Source organism: Vombatus ursinus, unplaced genomic scaffold (genome assembly GCF_900497805.2).
Source record: "Vombatus ursinus unplaced genomic scaffold, bare-nosed wombat genome assembly UNPS02014816.1, whole genome shotgun sequence".
NCBI classification, from domain to species: domain Eukaryota; kingdom Metazoa; phylum Chordata; class Mammalia; order Diprotodontia; family Vombatidae; genus Vombatus; species Vombatus ursinus.
In genome coordinates, this window is record NW_020954594.1 from 1,214,464 (window position 1) to 1,234,194 (window position 19,731).

Sequence of the window (19,731 nt, forward strand, 5' to 3'; positions counted from 1 at the left end):
TGTGTGTGTGTGTGTGTGTGTGTGTGTGTGTGTGTGTGAATGAAGGAAAGACTCCAGAGAGAAAGGCAGAAGCTCTCCTGGTCATCCATTTGGGTGTAACTAACTTTGGTCACACGGAATTTGTGAGCCCATAAGCCTCAGTCAGATCTCTCCCTCCATTCCACTCCCCAGATTGAGCTGACAGCAGACAGGTTTGCGAAAGAATACCAGTTAGGGATGTGTGTGGGCAAGAACAGGCAGGATGAGGCTGGGATCGCCTGGGGAGGCAGCCAGAGAGGCAGGGTGGGAGCTCAGGGTCCCAGGAGAACTGATGGACAGACCTTGCGCATGAGGAAGGGATCCCGGCCACCACTGCTACAGGGTCGGTGAGGACAGAGAGAACCTGGAAGGCAAATCCTCCAGGGGACTGAGTTGAGAAAATCGAAGATACAGGACTATAGTGCTAGAGGTCAAAAGGGTTCAAGGATGAAGTGAAAAGGGCAATTCTCTAAGACAGAGGGGTAGAAGTTTCTGTCATAGGTTAAAGTGAACTTGAAATTGAGCCCTTCCCACCACATGTATGTACAGACATAGGCACACACATATGCACACACAAATGCATAATCAAAAGATGCCAAATTAAAATGACAATTTTTTTATCATCCTCTCAAGTAACATTACTGCTTACCTAGGATAATAACTAAAGGATTTTAGATCTGATGTCCTATGCCTGTGAGGGAGAGAGGCTAGGTTTTGCTATGGTAAGCTATTCAGCACATCTGGGTGCTCCTTTCATCATGTACACACCATCTTGGCTACCCTTTAAACCCGAAGGTATTTAAAACATTTCAACTCCAAAGTCACATTAGCCAAGAGATTCCCTATGGCTAATTCTCTGAAACCTGTACATGTGGGGTTGACAGAAAATTTTGATAAGGGTCAGTCCCTACCCTTACAGAGTCCATAGCCTACTAGAAGGGTATGACATGTACCCAAATGAGCAGAACACAAAATACTGCCTGATGAGGGAATGAAAGGTGTGAGTAAAGTGTTAGATGAGATACGAGAGCATCATTACTAACAGGCAGAATTAGAGAGAGCTTCATGGAATAGGTGACATTTGAAGTGAACTAAAGGATAGGTAGGTATTCAATGGGGGAAGGGAGGCAGAGCTGGGAAAAGGATATTCTAGACACAGAAATGAGCATGAGCAAAGGTATAGAAATGGGAAAGTGGGAGGCATGTACTGGGAATAGTGAGAAGACCAGTTATGCTAAAACATCAATTGCATGGAGAAAAGTCATACAAGATAAGAATGGAAAGATTTTAAAACCTGCTAGTATTTATGAAAATCAGCTAGAATATTGTAAACTATGTGCATTTAAAGGTACATGCAACATCTGAGTTCATGAGCATGAATGACCGCACTTGATAAGGCAGTATGGTGCAGTGGAAAGAGTTCTGGATTTGGAGACAGAGGACCTGGAGTCACTTAACCTCTGTGGCCTCAGTTTCCTTATCTGTACATTGAGGAGGTTGAACTAGGTGACCCCCATGGTCCCTTCTAATTCTAAAACTATGATACCCATGATTCATAACCTGGGTTCAAATTCCAACCTTGGACAAGTCATTTCACCTCTGTAGGCACCACTTTATTTATAACAAAATGAGATTGGACAAGATGTAATGAAAACATTACTGGCTCTGGAGTCAAAGAACCTGATACACATGGATGACTTTGTGACCTTGAGCAAGTCACATCTTCCGTGGACCTAAGCTTCCTCATTTGTAAAATGAGATTAAAGTCAAAGATCTCTGAGGTTCCTTCCAACTCTAGATCTGTAAGGAGAAAGGGAATAAAATTTAAACAACATCTATTATGTGGTTCCAGGTATTGTGCTAAGTACTTTATAAACATTATCTCATTTGACCCTCACAACAACACTGGGAGTTAGGTACTGTTATCCTCTTTTTATAGGTGAGGTAACTAAGGTTAAGGACTTAAACAGAGTCACACAGACTCAGTAACCAGATGTAAACTCAGGTCTTCTCAACTCCAGACCCAGTGTTCTAATGCCACCTAGTTGCCTTCTATGATTCCTCTAACGTCCTTTCAAGTTCTAAATTCCATGACCCTCCGAATGGACTGAACCTTCCAGGCAAAGCATCCCACTGATTCATTCATTCATTCAACAAATATTTATTGAGAACCTATGATGTGCAGCTGTTGTCACGCAGTCATTTTTCATGACTCTTCATGACCTCATTTGGGGTTTTCTTGGCAAAGATACTGGTGTGCCATTTCCTTCTCCAGCTCATTTTACAGATGAGGAAACTGAGACCAAACAGTGTTAAGAGACTTGCCTAGGTTCACATGGCTAGTGTCTGAGTCTAGATTTGAAATCATGAACATGAGTCTTCCTGATTCTAAGCCCAGTGCTCTATCCACTGTGCCAACCAGCTGCCCCTATAGCTCAATAGGAGACCTGTATGCTCTCGTTTTCCCTTACAGAGTTAAGGTGGCTTTTTTTTTCAGTGAGGATACTGGGATGTTTGAGGTAGGTAGGGTGACTCTCTGATATTTTCAAAGAACTATGCCTTCATCAATGTAAGCATTTCTTCCACAATAGCAGACTGAAACATGTCCACATTCCATGAGTTACTGTGGCTAAAAAATTCATTACCTGTTGGCCAGCCTTCTGGAAAAGAACCCTCCACTCTTGGCTAGGATGGTCCACAGATGATAGCAGCTTAATCTATTGCTAGGCCTGTACCTGACACTTTTCAGAGAAAAGTTCCATGCCACAGTGAGCCTCCGGCAAAGGAACAAAAAAAAAACTGTGAAGAATTCAGATTCATCTGGGTTCTCCTCCACTATAATGCAGACAGGACAAATGAAATTACATAATAAAAATAGCACATTTCTATAGCACCTTTAGTTTTACTCAGTGTGGTCTCATAGTCTCTCTGTATGATTGGTAGTAAAAACAGTTATATTCACATTTTATAGATGAGGAAATTGAAACTCAGTGATTGTCCCCAGAGTCACAGAACTAGGAAACATTATAGTTAACATTTGAACCTAAATCTCATCTCCAGCACTTAGCACAATGTCTTAATTAATGTTCATTATCTTAACTTGATTCAATTGAGGTCCAGTATTTACTTTCCTCTGGATCACAGCTACAGTGCAAATTATTGTACTAAGACCAGAGAGCACATTTGTTATACAAAACTATTTTTTTGTAAAGAATTTCTTGTAAACAAATCAACCCAAGGTCTATTTGCCAGAGTGGGGAAGAAGCTTTGTCACATAGAGCCCTTCTTTGAAATGGTTTTTACTCTAAGGCCAGGTTCTTAACCTGGGGCCATGGAGGGTGGAGAGAGAGAGAGAGAGAGAAAGAGGGGGGGAGAGGGGGACATGAGAGATGAGAGATGAAAGACGGAGACAGGAAGAGAGAAAGAGACACAGAGGTAGAACTGTATTTCAGTATAATTGACTTCCTCTGCCATCTGATGTATTTTATTTTATGCATTTAAAACCATTATCCTGAGGAGTCCTTGGGTCTCATTAGATTGCCAAAGGGGTCCATCCACACCAAAAAAGCTACATTCCTGATCTAAGGAATATGATTTGTAATTCAGAAGATGCTTCAGAGACTGAGAGCTGTTTTTACATTGTCTCTAAGCTTTCAGAAGAACTGAATTCAAGTCCTAGCTCTGACACTTAACCTGAATGATACTGAGAACAAATCACTTAATTGAGTGAGCAAATCACTTAATCTCTCTATGCCTTAGATTCTCAATCTGTAAAATTATTACAGATACAGCATAGTTCAGGTCCTATTTACCTTTCTGGAATCATAGACTGAGAGCTAGAAATGACCTCAGAGGTCATCTATCTAGCCCTACCTCCATCATTTTGTAGATAAAGAAACTAAGGCTCCAAGCAAGGTTCAGTGACTTGTCAGGGGTCATTTAGCTGGTGAGTAGCAGAATCAGAATTTGAACCCAGATCCTCTGACTCTAATCCAGTATTCTTTCTCCCTGCAACTTGCTGATAGTTTTATTGTGAGGAAAGCACTTTATAAACTTCAAATACATTATTACATCAAAAGATGTGATCTCAGTGATGTGGGCATTCTCTCTGGATGTACTGATACAGAGCCATTAGGAGGCAGTGTAGTGCTATGGAAAGTATACTGAATTTAAAACTACCAGACCTGGGTTTGAATCCTGACTGTCATTTTCTATGTGACCATGAGCAAGTCACTTAACTTCAATGGATCTTAGTTTACTCATCTTCAAAATAAGGAGGTTGGTTTAGATGACCTCTAAGGGTCCTTCTAGTTCTAGATATGTGATACCTTCACCCGCTTCTCATCCTGTGTGAATCTTATCCACTCCCTCCCATCCAACCCACAAGCTGATCAGGGTCCTCATTCCATGGGTACCAGCTTAGTACTCAGGCTGTGCATCAGTTATCACTCATTCCTGCTGCATGATTGGCTCCGCTTAGTTTTCTAATTATACCCTTCTTGACTGATATCTTTAATACCACTTCTGAAAACCTAAAGTACTATATAAATGGAAATTACAATTAATAATAATAGTATCACTATTGTTTGTACCGTACTCTGCGCAGGGTTATTCATGTGACTGAAATTAAAAAATACTACTTGATAATGATGAAATGAACTTCTAGGAAAGATACGCTCACAACATTGTTAGAGCTCCATCCAGTCCAACCCCTTCATTTTACAGATAAGGAAAGCGAGGCACAGAAAGATGGAGTTACCTGCCCAAAGTCACAGGGCCAGCTAGCAGCAGAACAAAGACTAGAACTCCTCTGACTCCCAGACCCAACTCTTTTACCAATCCTGCCCAGCACAGCAGATTCTTCCCATAGAGAAGTCACTCTTGCCTTTCTCTTTAAGTGATTTTGTTCTGCAAGATCCATTGTTTCCCTAATCATTCAATTCCGTAAAATAAAGCACTCTAAAAACTGGGCACCAGTTTGATTCTTGAGCTGTTTTTAAAAAAACAAGGTTGACTTTTCCAGCATGGATGTTGTAACTTTCAAAGTAGCTGTTGTACCAGGAAACTCATGAGTTTCTAACAGTAAGTGAGGTGTGGAAGGTGGGGTTGTTGAAGAAAAGAACTGAGTAATCAAGCCTGAAGACATGTATGTGTGTGAAATGTGATGTGGTTCATGTGGGCATGCTCATGCTTGGCAAGACTGTTCAAGGTTGTGGGGATGGTTAGGAACAAGTGAGAAAAATGTGCAGCTGTAAATTTCTCTGTTTTGAAGTGATGTGTAATATACTGAGGCCCATCATTTATTTTCCAGGGCAGTGCCAATTTCAAGATAAAAATATTTTTAAATAGTTTATTGTTATCTTTTATTTTTACAACACCTTCTTTTGTGAATATGACATGATAATTCCTCTCCTTCTCCCCTACCCATGAGGCATCTTTCATAACATACAAACAATAATAAAAAAGGAAGAGAAGGAAAAAAAAGAAATAAGTTTTGTAAAACTAACTTACACATCAACATCAAGTGTGACAGCACAGGCAATGGTTTATACACATAGTTCTCCATTTCTCCAAGGAAGGAAGTGTATTTTTTCATCTTTTCTTCAGGATAAGTTTGGTCATTATAATTAAATTTTTGTGGGTGGTTGGGGGATGGAGCTGTTGTTTTTTTTTCTATTTACATCAGTACATCATTTTCTTGGTTTTGCTTGCTTTACTCTGCATCTGTTCATAGGTGTTCCTATAGTTAATCAAAACTGTCTGGTATTAGCTAAGAAACAGAAATTTAGATCAATAGAACAGAGCAGATATACAACTTACAGCAGCCAATTAACATAATAATTTTGTATTTGACAAGTGCAGAGACTTAAAATTTGGGGATAGGAATTCATTTTTTGGTAAAAATTGTTGGAAAAACTGGAAAGCAGTATGGCAGAAACTGGGTGTGGACCAATATCTCACATCATTTACCAAGATAAGGTCAAAATGGACACATGACCTAGAAAAAAAGAGAGATTTTACAAGAGAAATAGAGCATGGAACATATTACTTATCAGGTGAACAATTTATGAATAAACAAGAATCAGAAAGCAAAGTTAGGTGTAAAATGGATAATCTCACATTAAATTAAAAAGGTTGTATAGAAACAAGTGCTTCCATGTTTCTCTGATTACTTTATATTTAATATTTCTTATGGCATATTAATAATATTCTGTCTGTGCATGTACCTCAATATGTTTGGTTATTCTCCAGTCAATAGGCATCTATTTTGTCTGCAGTTCTTTGCTACCACAAAAAGTGCTGCTTATTTTGGCATATAATGGACCTTTCTTTCTTCCATTGACCTCCTTGAGATATATGCCTAGCAGTGAGATCTCTGAGTCACAAAATAAACTTTTAATAAGGCTTCATGAAAGGAGTAGCCTGTGTCAGAATGATGTTGCTATTGTTGATTTGGACAATGCGGCTGCCATAATTACTCTGGGACGTTTCTATCATTGTGTTCACTGTCCAGCAGAATTCAGTCCTGTATGTGGCTGCTGTGTCATGGATACTCAGCCTCATCACCAACCACCAGCTTAGGAAACTCAAGTCACCCTTGAGTACCCAAAGAACATTATTATAAGTTTGATTTTGCCTAGAGGCAAGGTTAAAGGCAGTCAGTGCTATGGCCTGGGTACACAGGGCACTCTGTTAGGGTTCTAATGTAGAGGGTTCTTTGTACCCACAGAGAATTCTATGAATAGTTTATATAGAGAAAGAACTGAAACCCTTCATTTACTCATCGTGCTGAGGTAGATTAGTACACATTGTTGTTGTTGTTCAGTCATTTCAGTCGTGTCTGACTCTTTTGACCCCATTTGGAGTTTTCTTGGCAGAGACACTGGAATGGTTTGTCATTTCCTTCTCCAGCTCATTTTACAGAAGAGGAAACTGAGGCAAACAGGGTGAGGGTCACACAGTTCCATGCTCTATCCATTGCACCACTTAGCTGACCAAATATACATGTTACTACTCCCATTTTACAAATCAAGAAACTGAGGTTTAGAGAAATTCATCTTAAGGAAGGGGAACTTGGGTGTTTGGGTAAGTTGAATAATGTAATAGGAAGGGCAATGGACTCAGAGTTGGGATATCTGAGTTTGAATCCAGTCTTTACTAGCTGTGGGACCATGAGTAAGTCACTCTGAGCTTCAATTTTTTCATACATAAAATAGGGATAATAATGCTTGCACTAGCTACCTCAAAATAAGGCAGTGCGACAGAATGGATATAGAGCTGACAGGAAGACCTCTGACACATACCGACTGTGTGACCCTGGGCCAGGATCACTTAACGTCCAGTGTTCCAGGTGACTCTAGAAGACAGTAAGTTGCAGAAAAGGTACTAATGAGCGTTGAAAGAAGTTCCTCATCAGAATCTCCCTACTCTGATGAAGTCACAGATCTTATCTCCCTTCTCATACCATCCACTTCACAAAGATTGGTGTGAGGTAAGGGCATTTTATAAGCCTTGAAATGCTTGTAACACGTAAACTGCTATTTTTGTTATCAGTGTGGTTGTAGTGGACAGAGGTGCCAGCCTTGGATTTAGGAAGACCTGGGTTCAAATCATGCCTTTGACACACGCTGGCTATGTCACATTGTGCAAAGTAATTTAGACTCTTCATGCTCCCAAGAAACTCTCTAAGCAGGTTGCTAATCTTCATTGGTGAAGAAAGCTTCCACACTGGGAGTTCTCCAAGGCAGTGAAATCAGAAGTCTGGACTTTCCTGCCCTTGCCAAATAAAATAAAATAACTGTTCTGGTTAACTGAGTAACCACATATGTTATTCATAGATGACCCATTTCCTCTTAAAGACATTTCAGGATCTTGGTTCATCTTTCTGAAAAAGTATTTACCCTTCAATAACTCCAAAAGCCAGTTAGGATCTCAAAATGCTCTGAGGACATGAGTTTGAATAGCAGTTGTCACGGAAGAGATGTGTGGATGTGTTTGTAGAAGGTCCAGAGGATTGGACTGCCTCTTGTACCAACCCTTTGACTCACTCCAGATGTTACTTTTTTGAGTAAATGGATGATATCAGCTTGTGTACTTACCATTTGTGTCTTTCTCCAAAAATCATGCTAAATGTGTGAAAAACAACTTTCTTATTTCAGCTTTATGATAGTTTGTACTGTGAATAAATAAGGGTTTGTTGGGTTTGGCACCATGTAGACCAAAAAAGGGGGTGGTTGAATATTTTTTTGCATTTGACTCCTATCTCCCATCTTCTCCCATCATAAAATGAATGCAGTCACACTATTTAACGTGTGTAGACGACATTAAGTCTGAGAGCTGTTTAGTTTCAATAGGACAAAGGCGGGTAGTGGAAAGATGTTTTGTTTTGTTTTGTTTTTGCCCACACTGGGAACAGAAAATGAATGGCTAGCTTCAGAGTTGTTCCATAGTTGGTATAGAAAATTGGCAGTTTTCAAAAGCGATGCAATAGTGAGGATGGGGTCATCTCAGGTCACTAAGAGATGGGGCAGACAGCAGACACTTGGAGGATGAGGAGACAAGGTAAAAGAGCCTCCTGAGGTTTCCATAGCATACATCACTCTAAAACTAACTCAGAGTAGCGGATGGAGCAGCAGCAGGCAGCACAGCCCCAACAGATCTTCCCCTAGTCTGAAGTCCTTGGTACCACAAGGTCACTCCAGCTGGATTTGATACCATCTTATAGACTTTGCTGTTGGTTGTCTCATGTGGGGGGACTTTCTCTCCCCAGGTACATCCTAAGCTCTTGAAAACAGCAGAAATGGAGTAGAGAGGGAATGAGACTGTTCTAGGTTAGAGAAGCCCTGGGTTCCAGTTCCAGATCTGACACTTATTAGCTCTATGACTTTAGGCAAGTCACTGAACCTCCTAAGGCCTCTGTTCCCTCATCTGTAAAATGGGGATAATATTGGTACAATTACCTCCCAGGGTTTTGTTAAGAAATCAAAATATCTATGCAAACAAAATACTTTGTAACCTTGAAGCATGAAACAAATGTGAGGAGCAGGCACTATTACTGTCGTTATTCTGTATTTCTCTTCTCCTTCAGATCCTTACACAAATGAGATCCTTAATAAGTTCTCATCTGATTGTTCATCCCCAAAAGGGTCACGATTAAGCCCTCTGGGGGCCCCATGTCACTTTGCTCAGTGATTTAACCCAAGCCAGCCCCTGTCCTCAAGCGTTATGGTCCTATTCCTCATTGTAACATGCCAGTGATACAGCTATTTCATTCTCCTCATCTGAGAAATGGAGAGCAATCCTCCACACCTCACAGAAACATGGCAAAGATCATATAACCATAGGTTTAGATCTGGAAGGGGCCCTGGAGCACATCTGCCCTAAACTCCTGATTGTGTAGACGAGACTGAGTGTACCGTACCCATAAAATGGACAAGAGATTAAGTGACTTGCCCAAGGTCACACAGATTGTAGGTAGGAGAGGTGGGGTATGAATTCAGATCACTGACTGTAAAAGCAGTGTGCTTTCCACTGTACTACAGTACCTTTTGAATGAGAATCTATTTGAAGGTTTGTATAAGGACATCCAGTGTTAGAGGGTCTCAAAATGTTATAACTGGAAGGGACCTTAAAGATCATGTCTCCCTGCTGCCTAGAAGATAACAGACATTGAAGACATTGATCACTGGTTGATTGATTATCCAATGCAACCTTCTAATTTTACTTTAAAGTTGTATTGATGCTTTTTGTTTTTATAAGACAATCATTTCTGTGTATTACAGAAATATCACCTCCCTCCATTAAATCCTTACTTCTAATGAAGAAAAACAATTAAACAAAAGCAATTGACACAGGGAGCAAATCTGACAATGGATGCAACATCCTTCCCCTGCAGGTCCTCACCTCTCTGCCTAGAAGAGGCAGATATTTGTCATTATCTATTCTCCGGGACCCAGATTAGCCACTACAAGTACGGTAGATTTGGCTTCCATTTGGTGTGCTTTTCATTTACATTATTTAAATATACACAAACACACACATATATAAATAATGAGCACTTAAAATCTTGACTGATGGAGGACTATATATACATACACACACATATTACATACAGTTGTTGTTCAATTGTTTCAGTCATGTCCAACACTTGATGACCCCATTTGGGATTTTCTTGGCAAAGGTACTGGAGCAGTTTGCCATTTCCTTTTCCAGCTCATTTTACAGATGAGGAAACTGGGGCAAACAGTTAAGTGACTTGTCCAAGGTCACACAGCTAATAAGTGTCTGAGGTCAGATTTGAGGCCTGGCATTCTATCAGGCACTCTAGCCACTATGCCACCTAAGCTGCCAGGCATTACACTAAGCAAAAGTGATACAAAAAAGGGACTGTCCTTAAAAATCTAAAATTCTAAGGAAGAAGATTGCATTCAAACAATTATGTAAACAGAAGCTCTGCAGAGTGTTAATGCCAGGTAATCTCAGAAGGAAGGCAATGGAGGAGGGGAGGTGCCATAAAGTGGTGTGGGAAGGAGACAGATTGGAGACAGTCTCTTGCAATTAGAAGTGAAGAAAGCCAGGAAAGCAGGGAATCAGAGGTGAGGAGGGAGGGCATTTTAGGTTTGGAGTACAGCCCTGGAAATGGCACAGGAATGATGAGTGCTTGTGTACAAGGGACAGAGAAGGCCTGTGTCTCTGGGTCACAGAGTACATGGAAGGAAGGAAGGTGTAAGGAGATTGGAAAAGCAGCAAGAAGATAAGTTGGGAATCAGGGCTTTAAATGACCCACAAAACAAAACAAAACAAAACAAAATAAAATAAAACCTTGCCTTCTCAGTGTAGGCGGGGCAGGGGCAGAATTTGGAATTCAATTTAAAAAGAAAAAAAATTATAAATCAATCACTTTTTTTTAAATAAATGCTCCCCAAAGGGGCATTTTGTGTTTGATATTGGCAGTAATAGGGAGACAATGGAGTTTACTGAATAGGAGGGTGATACAGGCAGACCCGTGCTTTAGGAAAATTGCATAATGAAGGATGGATTAGAGTGGGGAGACCAACCTGAAGGCCATTGCAATAGTTCAGGTGTGAGAGGATGAGAGCCCGCCCCGAGGCTGTGTGGGCAGAGCGGAAAGGACATGTTAAGAGAGGTGACATAAAGGGAGAAACGACAATATTTGGCAACAGATTGATATTGGAAAGAGTGTATGAGAAAAATCGAGGGTGACACTCAAGGTTTCGGGTCTCAGTAACCAGAAGGACAGAAGTGCCTTCTATAGAAACTGGGAAATTTGGAAGAGGACAGGGTTTGAAGGAAAGATAACGAACTCTGTTTTGGTCTCCAGTTGTGTTTGCTTCACTTGGCATCGAGTCAGAAGAGGCTTCAACCTCCTCCTTCTATAAAGGAAGACGCTGAAGCTCAGAGTAGCAAGGTATTGATGTTAGACTCTAAGACTAGGCGGAAGGAAAGTAATAATAAGCCAGGCAGAATGGATTTCTTGCACCAGGAGAAAAACACATATTGAACTGAGACGGCTCTAGACATGTCTTTATTCCTGTTTATGACCAAAAAATTTTTTTTCAGGTTCCTGGAAGGCAAATTGCTTGGTGACTTCATTGTTTAAATTTAGTTTTTGAGTTTGTGAGGATCGTTAAGACTGGAAGCAATAGCCCTCCTAACCCAGGCTCTGTCACTTCTCATTATTTCCAGTGACAGTTTCAATTATTTCCAATCATCATTCCAGGCATAGGACGGAGAACAAGTCAGATGCTCTAGCACAAGGCCCTCCTCTGTGGACCAGTCACTATAAATAATACTGCTTTATGTTTTTATGATGACACTTTGGGGTTTTCAAAGCTCTCAGTATACATGACTTCACTTCATAGTCCTCACAAAAATCCTCTGGGGTAAGGTAAGCAAGGTGGGTTTCATTGCTCTCATCTTACAAATGAGGAAATGCAGATTCGGGAAGGTCAATTATTTGCCCCAATCACCCAGCCTCCTAAAGATAAGGCTAGACACCTGCTCTTCTGAGTCTTGGTCCAGTGGTCTTTCCATTAGGACTGTGCTTCCTCCCCACCCTAGTCGGCCTGTTGAGATGAATGAGAACTACCTGATTCATCAATAGCCATTTGGAGAGGTGTCTAGGAAAAGGGAGGATAGTCTCCCTAAAGTAGACAGGACAAATGATGTTAAGCCACAAGGGGGCATGTTGAGGTCACTACGACTACCCAATTTCTAGAAAGGGATCCGACATTGCCCAGACAGGCTTACCATCCTGCCAGAAGCATCATTTGACTCACTGGGCCTCTCTCTGCAAGAAAGTAGCACTGGAGCTCCAATACAGGTAGGCACCTACTATTCAATGTACTCATTGTCAGGCTATTTGCATCTCATTTATACATGTTTAAGGTTTTTAAAATGTACCCAGGGCAGACACATGCAAGTTTTTATTTTTGTTTTTCAAAAGTTGGCCACATGATCAGAAATAGATATTGTGAGGTCCCAAGAAGTTTTTAAATAATTACTAATTAATATAAGCCAGTAAGCTAATCAGTCACATGGGCCAGAGAGTGTTTAGACCCCACTGATCTACTTCATGAGTGCTAACTAATGAGGAAAAATTTTTTTTGCCAAAAAAAAAAAAATTCAAGTGGGCTGCACCATGAGGTCAGGCTTCAGGCCCTACACTTTATAATGCTTATTAATTTAAGTGTCAAATTGGGCTGGTTTACTTGGAGAAAATGACTAGCTGGACTCTTCCTACCTGCATCCAATCCCAACTGCAGCCCCGAAGGCAAGGACAAAAAAATGGAAGAGATTGGTATGGTCTATAAGGGGTGACCCACCTCCCCTGTTCCCATTGCACAGATTCTGATGCATGGTCTTGTGAAGGTTGGAAAAAAGGTATTTCATAAAACATCTATCTTTCCAGACAGTCACTTGTTCTCTAACAAACCCATGCCGACCTGGAAAATGTGTGGAATTCAGTATCCTTTTCAGCTTTTTGGGGAATAGAAAACCTCAAGGTGAGAAGTAAAATGCCTGCGTATTTCCCACCAGCCTGAAGGCTTAATGCTGTGACTTTTTTTTCCACTCCTTTTCACATGGGCCAAGCTGGGTGTCCCAGATTTCAAAGGACCTAGAATTCTCATCTAGATTGGCTCATTGGCCCAAGGAGCCTCAGGATTCTAGTTTTAACTCTGGTCTGATCTGCATCTGATACTCCCCAGGGTAGTCTGAGCACAGAGAGAGCTATCACCCCCTCATTTTCCTGTGCCTTCACAGAAGTGGGTACAAAGGTCATCATGGGTCCATAGACTCTCCAAATAGAACGGCAGAGCTGGAAAGGACCAAAGAGATGCATTAGTTAAATTCTAACATTTGACAGATAAAAAAAATCTGGAGGCCCAGAGAGGCAAATTCTCTGGGATGACCATCCTGCCTCCCACATTCGGTCCCTAGGACTCTCAGTCTCCAAAGCCCCAGGCAATCTTCCCTTTCAGGCCAGTGACTTCATCTTGACCTTCATGTTCAGATTTCTTTCCTTGTGGGACACACCAGCACCTTCTCGGTCTGGAGCCAAGGAGAATTGTAAAGGAGGTGAAGTTGGTCTTCCCCTCTTTGCTCACACCTTCTTTTTCGGCACTCTACCCACCCAGGACCACCTTGCCTCTTCTCTTCCGTTCTATTTGGTGAGTCTATGGACCCATGATGACCTTTGTACCCACTTCTGTGAAGGCACAGGAAAATGAGGGGGTGATAGCTCTCTCTGTGCTCAGACTACCCTGGGGAGTATCAGATGCAGATCAGACCAGAGTTAAAGCAGAGCAGCGTAATGGAATGGGCACCAGACCTAGAATCAAGAGCCCTGGGTTCTAATTCCATCTCTGTCATTTTCTAGCTGCGCAGCCATGGACAAACCACTTCATTTCTTTGGGCTTCAGTTTCCCCATCTGTAAAATGGGGATTACATCTCAGAGAGTTGAAAGAATGAGTATGGAAGGGTTTTGTAAAGGCCATACCAATACAAAGTGGCAGTATTCTTGAACAGCTTTGTTCTTAGATGATTATCAACTTCCAGTTGAGCCCAGTATCTGACCTGTGTGCTGGACTTCAATGAATATTCCACGCTATTGATGTACTAATCTGTCCTAAGATATTCGTTGACTCTTGAAACCCAAAAGAATGAATTTCTAACGGTAGAAATTCAGGCACCCTGACAGGTGATAAGGGAGATATAATAAAAACAGCTAGCATTTATATAGAGCTCTAAGATTTGCAAAGCACTTTACAAATTTGATCTCATTTTATCCTCCCAATCTTCAGTGGTAGGGGCTATTATTATCATTCCTATTTCACAGATGAGGAAACTGAGGCAGACAAAGGTTACGTGACTTGCCCCAGGGTCATATAATTAATAAGTATGTGAGGCTGGATTTGAATTCAGGTCTTCCTGACTGCAGGTCCTAAATCTCTACTGAGTCATCCAACTGACTAATATATAGAAATAACATACGATATATGCATATAATCACATCAAAATTCATGGGGGACTTGCTAGTCATGCAGTTGCTACTACACGTTCTAGATATGAAAGAGGCAGTATGGCATAATGGAAATAAAATTTAGAATCAGAGACTGGGTTCTAATCCTGACCCTGTCATTTATTTTAGACAAAATGACCAGCTCTTTTATCTTAGACGAATCACTTCATTTCTCTGGGTTCAGTTTCATCATGAGTAAGGCAAGGGAGTTAGGCCTGATGATGTCAAAGATCTCTTCCCCTGCTGACATTGTGTAAAGCACCTTTCTGAGGTAGTAGGTAGGTCAGTGTAAAGTTAGGAAGTTGCTGTTAATCAGCCATTTTTCAGTCCTGTCAGACTTTCTGTGACCACATTTGCACTTTTCTGAGCACAATACTGGAGTGGTTTGCCATTTCCTTCTCTAGCTCATTGTACAGATGAGAAAACTGAGGCAAATGGGGTAAAATGACTTGCCTAAGGTCACACAGCTAGTAACTGCCTGACGCCAGATTTGAATCTTCCTGCCTTCAGGCTACACCACCTATCAAAATGAGAAAGACCTGAATTTCAAATCCTGTCTCAGACTTTCACTAGTTATGTGACCTTGGGCAAGTCATTTAACCTTTCAGCCTGAGTTTTCCCATCTTCTCTCTCAACTCTATGTCAATGCTCATTCCACTAGAACACACTTGTTTACTTATGAAAATGATCAACTACACAGAGGAAGGAGGCAGCTAGGTGGCTCAGTGGGTAGAGCGCTGCACCTGGAGTCAGGAAGACCTGAGTTTTAATCTGGCCTTAGATACTCACTGGCTGTGTGACCATGGGCAAGTCACTTAACTTCTTTTAATGCACTGGAGAAAGAAATAGCAAACCACTCTAGTTCCTTTGCCAAGAAAACCCCACAGCCAGTATAGATCGGGGTCACAAAGAGTGTCAGACACAATCAAACAATAACAACATACAGTGGAAAGATCATTGACTTTGGAGTCAGGGGACCTGGGTTCAAATCCCACCTTTAACACTTACTACCTGTGGGACCTTATGCAAGTGCCTTAATTTCCCTCAGTTTACTTATATGCAAAAATGGAAATTATAATAACCCTGGTACTTATTTCACAAGGTGTTATGAGAAAAAAACGAATGTAAGGCCCTTTGCAAACCTCAAAGTTATAGAAATGCCTGTCATTATCATTGTTTCAGTCTCACCAGGTCCCTGTTTACTCCTAAGTGAAAATGGCATCATAGTAGCTACCTGCCATTCTTTTGAAAGGCTTCAGGATTTCTTTCCCTTTGTCCTCTTGTGGTTATACTGTAAGGGCTGTGAAATTCTAAGATAGAAAGCACTGAGAAGGAAGAGAAATTTCATCTTTCTGGAACCACAGAGAGCAGCCTTGGACTGCCAGAATAAAGCAACCCACATTTCCTCCACATTCACAGACTTTCCGTGCCTAATAGATGGCTGGCAGCAAGGCCCTGAGAAGTTCTTGTCTGATGCAGTGGGGCGAGCGAGCTGGTGGAGAAGAAGGCACAAGGAGGAAAAAGTTTAAATGACAGGATTAGAGGAATTTCAGTGTCAGCGCAGGCCCTATTAAATTCCTGACACCGGGGAATGAACTGCCTCCCCAGGTAAGAAAAGGCCCTTCTGACAGAGGATTTACAGATGCTTTCTGTTCAGTCACATCTCAAAGCTTAGGACCTAATTAGGCTCACAGTGAATGGAAAAAAGGTGTGTAAACTTCACAAGAAGGTGTGAAATGCATGCATTTCATTCATGGAGCATTGTTGAGCACCTATCCTGTGCCCAGCAAGGGGCTTGCCTGCTATGTGGGATTAAAAAAAAAAGTCTATGAGACAAATGTTGCCTTCAGTTCAGTTCATCAACCCCATGTTAAGCTTGACAATAAGTAAGGTGCTGCAATAGGCCAAGTAATGCAAAGACGAATGAGGTACAATGGGTGCCCCCCACCCAAACTCACAATCCATTTGAGGAGAGAAAACAGGTGAAGTAAATCTAGTACAATGTAAATTATGTTACAAATTTAGGAGTTGGGGATTACAAAGGGCTATTTAAGACTGAGGAAAGAAAGATTACTCATGCCTGCGAGTAGAGAAATCAAGGAAGACTATCTGGAGGAGGTGGGTGGCATCTGACCTAGGCCTTGAAGAAAATGTAGGATGTCAAGGGCAGAGAGGAAGGAGAAGAGAACATTTCATAATATTTGCTTGTGTTTCCCTTACACACTGTTTTTTACAATAGTTATTTGCGCACGTGTCATATCCCACCTACTAAAATGTAAGTTCCAAGAAGGCAGGAATTTGCCTAAACTTTGGCTATCCTCCAGCAGTGCCCAACACCACTGGTGATTAATTAATGAGCTGGGGGAAGGTGGGGCAGCTAAGTGGCACTGATCCTGAAGTCAGGAGGACCTGAGTTCAAATCCAGCCTCAGATAAGTACTAACTGTGTCACCCTGGGCAAGTCACTTAACCCTGGCTGCCTTTAAAAAAAAAAAAAGATCTAGGACCTTGATTAGGCAAATTAATGCCTTTCTTTACCCTAGAATTGTAGGTTACCAGTTATTAAATCTACAGATTCACTGTTCATCTCAGTACAGGCCCAAATAGCTCCTGTTCAGTCTTTCTTAGGTGATATGCCTGATACTGGCTGCTTTCTGTTCCCTGGGAGGCACGGCCAAAGAGGGCCCACAATCCTTTCACCTCAGGGACCCACCTGGACTCTTGCAGACCCCAATAGTACAGTGAGCCTCTTTGAGTTTTGACTCCTTCTGTAACTCAGTATGGGGACATTGTCACCTATGCGGCTCAAAAAATAGTTTGGAAATATGTGTCCTCACTGTCAACTCGAATTAAGGGTTTTTCAAAGCACTTAACCTCATTATAATTGATTGATTGATTGAGGTCTCTGGATTCCCTGTTCTGTGCTCCTTTTATCACAATGGAATCCCATCTTACTCAGGGGTTAAGTTCTAAAGTCCTCATATAATTGAAATATGAAAATATAAATAAAATATATTTTAAAATAAAGTGAACATGTAGGGGTTGAAATCACAATCAAAACTGCTTTTGAAAATCCCTTAAATTGCCTATAAACTACAATAGAATTACTTTCAGGAGTTGTAACTGGAAAATGACTATGGTCTCTTCATTTTAAAAATAAATTTTATTGCTATCTTTTGTTTCTACATCACCTTCATTTCCAGATATATACCTTGACCTTCCCCCATCTGTTATTACAAAGAATAACAAATAAACAAAGAGAAGGGGAGGAGCAGATTAGCAAAACAAAGCAACACAAAAGCTAAGTCTGACAATATATATAACTTTCTGCACCTGTGGTCCCTCACCTCCACAAAGAAGATATGGAGGCACATTTTCTCCGATCTTCTTTGGGCCAAATTTTATTATTATAATTCCAATTATAATAATCACCCAGCATTGTTTTATTTTTTTGTTATTTTCATTTATATTATTACAATCATTATGGATAGTTTTCCTGGTTCTGCTTACTTAAGTTCACATGAGTTCACAGAAGTCTTATCAGGTAGGTAGCACAATGAATAAAGTAAAAGGCATAGGGACAAGAAGATCTAAATTCAAATTCAGCCTCAGACACTTACTGTGTGACCCTGGTCAAATGACTTAAACTTCTGTTTGCCTCAATTTCCTCAAATGACAAATGGGGACAATAATAGCACCAACTTCCAGAGTTATTGTGAGAATCAAATGAAATAATATTTGTAAAGTGCGTAGCACAGAGCCTGACATGTAGTAGGTACTATATAATTTTTCTCCTTCCTCTCCTTTATGCGGGTCTATATTCTACATATTGATCACTTCTTAAAGGTCATAATACTCTATTATGTTAGTATACCACAATTTGTTCAGCCACTCTCTGACCAATGAGTATCTACTTTGTTTCCAGTTCTTTGCTATCAAAAAAATACTACTATAATTACTTTGGTGTATATGAGATCTTTCTATCTTCACCTCCTTGAGGTATGGCTTTATGATAAGATCTCTAGTTCAAAGGGTATGGACACTTTAATCCCTTTCTTAGCATAATTTCAAATTGCTTTCCAGAATGGTTGGATTTATTCTCAATTCCATCAGCAATGCATTGGTATGTTTGTCTTTACAGAACGCCTCCAACATTGACTGCTTCATTTCCATCTTTTGTCATGTTTTCCAATGTCTTAGATATGACCTGAAACCTCAGAGTGATTTTAATTTATTTCTCTTATTATTGGTGATCTGGAGCAATCTGTCATATAGTTGTTAATAATTTAAAAGTCTTCTTTTGAGAACTGTTTATTCATATCCATTCAGGAATAAGCCTTGGTCTTACATATTTGTATTACTTCCCTCCATATTTTGAATATCAGGCTCTTATCAGATATAATTGATACAAAGATTTTTTTTTTCCCACTGACAGCTTTCCTTCTTATCCTACTTGCTTTGATTTTGTTCATGGAAACGCTTTTCAATTTTATATAACAAAAATTATCTAGTCTATCTTTTGTAATGCTTTCATCCATTGTTTGGTTAAAAATCCTCCCAGCTAGGCTCTCCTTAAAAGAAGGCAATCTATATGAGAGAACATATGAATGTAAATTTAACTTTTGACACCACCCCACTAAGTTGGAGAAGAGAAACCAGGACTTCCCTGCAAAAAGAGGAAAACAAAAACAGATTAGGGAGGAAATAACCTAAAAATGGGCTTCACATGTGTAATTTTATCAAAGGGTGATCATCACACCATCATATAACTGTTTCTTCTTCCTGCTTAATTGTGAGTCAAAAGAGAGTGCAAAGTTCATTGGAGCTTTCTAGTTGACCAGGAATGCTGGTCAATTCAAGCTGTTGCCCTCAATAGCTCTACCAGCCTAAGCAGATAGAATAGGCTCCCTCTGGGTATGAGGAAGAGGATTTTCTGGAATCTGAAACCAAAGGTAATAGCAGGTCCACATCCTTCATCTCATGTTCTCTTCAGGGCATGTACCTACCCTCACTGAGTAAAATGATGGATGAAATCACCCACACTGTTTAAAGTGTTCTTTCTTTTTTTAAGAAATCAATGGCATGTAGTTTGAATTTGGTAGATTAAATGATGGTACAATGCAACCTATATTTTATATATTTATATATATATATACATATAAACACACATA

The 19,731-nt window shown here is 40.5% G+C and overlaps 1 protein-coding gene across 2 annotated transcripts in view; it reads left to right on the forward strand.

Annotated features, from left to right (window-relative positions):
• CLMP (CXADR like membrane protein) overlaps positions 1–19,731 on the forward strand; it is a 122,450-nt gene that overhangs the window by 1,286 nt on the left and 101,433 nt on the right. The window lies entirely within an intron of this gene.